The 3,511-nt window shown below is 35.1% G+C and overlaps 1 pseudogene; it reads right to left on the reverse strand.

Moving 5' to 3' along the window:
* Positions 1-255: 255 nt before the first annotated feature.
* Positions 256-887, reverse strand: LOC147474212 (beta-amyrin 16-alpha-hydroxylase CYP87D16 pseudogene; annotated as a pseudogene).
* Between the last annotated feature and the right edge of the window lie 2,624 nt (positions 888-3,511).

Raw genomic sequence — 3,511 nt, forward strand, 5'->3', positions numbered from 1 at the left:
AGGGATGTCCAATGGAAATGAGATGAGGCCTTCAAGAAAGCTGGTGAATTTGTCCTTCAAATTCTCCGAATACTTGGATGGATCATAACTCATTAGTTTCATCGAACCCAAACCAAATGACATCTGTATAGTATGTAATTTGGAATATTTGTTAAAGTCAAAAAAGAACATATAGAACACAACCTCGCATTTTTATCAGATTGAGAACAGATTATGAGCTGCGTTTACCGTTGTAGCGACTTCTTTCACTTCTATCTATTCCTGTTCAGCCCAAATGGATAGGTTTTCACGCGCCATATTTTCCATGTAAGAGAGAAGCTTCTCTTTTTGCTTCTCAGGACCAAAATGATCCATAATCATGTTCCTAAGGTACTTGTGAATAGCACCAGTATTGCTCGTCAAGCTTTGCTGTCCAATTAGTTTCATAAATGAATCCAGGTACCACAATTCAACTGAGTTTCCTTCTTGTTGAAAGATGAAATGGCTAAATTCAGGATCAGTCGAGACTACCACTGGCCAACCTACCAAATTAGTCTTAAAAAGTGGCCCGTATCTGAAAATCATGAAACGGAAGGTGTTACATACATGATACATCTATCGATAAGAAAATATAGAAGCTTGCATGCATTATGTACTCTCGTCTGTTATATAATGTGCATTACTAGCTACATATATTAAATCTATTACCTTGTCATCCTTTCTTTGATAAAAGGATGAATATCGAAAGTGGTCTGAGATGTGAAAAACTGAATGGTTTCTCCAAGTAATGGCAGTCCCATTGAACCAGGAGGGAGTTTTCCATTGCAGATGGGATTCTTCCACTTATAGGCATAATTGGTCATCCATACAATAACTAATGCTAAAACAACCAATGCAAGTGACCACATCTCTTCGTATGTTTAAAGATATCTGAAGTAAAGAAGAGATAGTTAGTTGTGATACATTTCAGGAAGAAGGGGAGTTCCTTATATAGACAACCAGTGGCGGAGCCAGGGGGCCAGGGTACACCCTGGCTTATAGTACCCTCAACTTCACCCAAAAAAAAAAAAAAAAAAGGCTATTAGTTAGAGCATTTGCAATGCAGGGGTTTCAAGGGGTTTGTGACTATAGTCACCAGTTTTGGGGAAAAACTGCTCTGCAATGCAGAGGTGAATACCTGGCGACTATTTTGCCCAGTTGATTTCAAGGTGAAACTCATCATCGAGATAGTGGCCGACTTTAGTTAACTTCGGACGGGATGTTGGATTCCGCCTCTGACATTAAAAACTCACCGTGACGGAATCCAACATCTCGCCTCGCTATATATATTTTTTCCGACGGAATCAAACATCCTGTCCGAGTCCTAACGCTAGTTCACCAACGGTTAGAAAGTCGAACGGTCAAAATAAAAAACTTTAGTATATATACAACATTTGTTTCATTTCAACTCACACTTCCAACAATCATATATCATATTTCTTCTTTTTAAAATCCAAGCCTTCAAAAAATAATATATCAAATGGCATCAACTCAAGCATCTCAAGCAAGTGGTAGTACTCAAGCAAAAGCAAAAACTCACTTTAGTATGTCTAAAGATCAAGCTCTATGTCTTGCTTGGATAAAAATTAGTGAAGACTCCATTGTTGGTGTTTTCCAAAATGCAAAAGGATTTTGGAATCGTGTAACAAACGAGTTCAATCAAGCATGTGGGTCGGAAAGGTCTTCCGATTCAATTAGCGGTAGATGGAAATATATTTAAAAAATGATGAACAAGTTTGTTGCAATTGTGAATGCGGCGGAGGCTTGACATGCAAGTGGTATAACAATACAAAGCCGGGTAATTACAACGTTGTCAATTTGGAATTTATTGATTATCTTAGTCTTAGTCTAATTATCTTAGTATATTTATTATTTCCATTTTAGTCTTCGTCTAATTATTATCTTAGTCTAATTATTATTTTAGTTTAATTATCTTAGTCTTAGTGATTATTTTAGTCTAATTACCACCATTTTATTTTTTTAGTTGTCCGAGGATGACGTACCAACTAAAAGAAAAACGCTTTTCACTTGATTATTGTTACGCTATACTTAAGGATAATCCAAAGTGGAGTAACGCTTTTGAGGCAAGATCAAGCCCCACAAAGGAAAAAAAGGTCGAAAATGATGGTGAAGATTCAACTTCTAATTCACCAAGTGTTGGTGGAGTTGAATTGGAGGGTTCTTAAGAAATAGAGCCGCCCTCAAGAAATGGAGCCGCCTCTTGGATCGAAGAAAGCCAATTCCAAGAGGAACCAAGAAAAAATCAGTTGGTATGTTGGAGGGTTATTTTACACGCTTAGAGGATACGTTTTCACGGGATGCAAATGAAACACAAAAATGCTTAGAACTTAGGGAAATGGAACTTGCATATGGTCAAAGAACTGTGATGGTAAGAAAAGAAAAAAATCGGATTCAATTGGAAAAAAATCGGCTTCAAAAAGATGCAATATGAAGCTAAGATTTTAGCTTAATCGATACAAGTGTCCTCCATCCCGATACCGCTTTTTAATTGAGCAACAACAAGCTGAAATACGCTAAATAGGCAAGGGCTAGAGGTGGTTCTAGCTCTAACTAAGCTTATGTAATATCTAATATTTTATTTTAATTAAAGCACTATGTATTTTAATTAATGCACTATGTATTTTAATTTTTATCTTTTTTAATTAATGCACTATGTATTTTAATTTCATTGTATTTTTAATTAATGAACTATGTATTTTATCTCACTGTTTTTTAATTAATGCACTATGTATGTTCTTTCTAATATAATTATTTTCATAGAAATACAATTACCAATAAAATTAAAATACATTGTAATATAGTTCATTAAAACACAACTCATTAGACACATTAGAACTTATTGGAATTACATAGGAAATACATTAGGAAATACATAGGAAATATATTAGGAAATACATAGGAAATACGCTTGGAACTTAATAGTTCAATGTTAGGAAATACATAGGAAATAATTGTTGAACTTCATAGTTCACGTTAGGAAATACATAAGAAATAAATAGGAAATACACTTTCATTTCCATTTTAATTTTAAGCCTCCTTCTCCCTCATCCGGATCCACCAATTTGGATCATAAATTGGTACCGGATCTGCCGTTTCTTCAATGTCACCCAATTAAAAACATGTTCAACTAAGTCCTTTAAAGATTAGTATGTGTAACTTCATTTCTGATCTTATTTTTTGCTTCAATCATCTGATAGACAAAATGAAAACCATCCTCTTCTCGAAAAGAGCGGTATTGTTTCTTTCATCCGACCTTTCCAATTCCAAACTCCACTTTCACGCTCATTCTCAACAATCATATTATGCATTATAATGCATGCCTTCATTATGTCTCCAAGAACAACAACACTATGACAACGCCAGAAGCCTTAACAATATGCCATCGTACCTCCAGAAAACTCCAAACGCCCTTTCAACATCCTTTCTTGCGAAATCTTGACGTTGAGTAAAGATCTTTTCATGCTTATTTCTT

The sequence above is a fragment of the Coptis chinensis genome, unplaced genomic scaffold (assembly GCF_015680905.1).
Source record: "Coptis chinensis isolate HL-2020 unplaced genomic scaffold, ASM1568090v1 utg11830_pilon_pilon, whole genome shotgun sequence".
Classification (NCBI taxonomy): Eukaryota; Viridiplantae; Streptophyta; class Magnoliopsida; order Ranunculales; family Ranunculaceae; genus Coptis; species Coptis chinensis.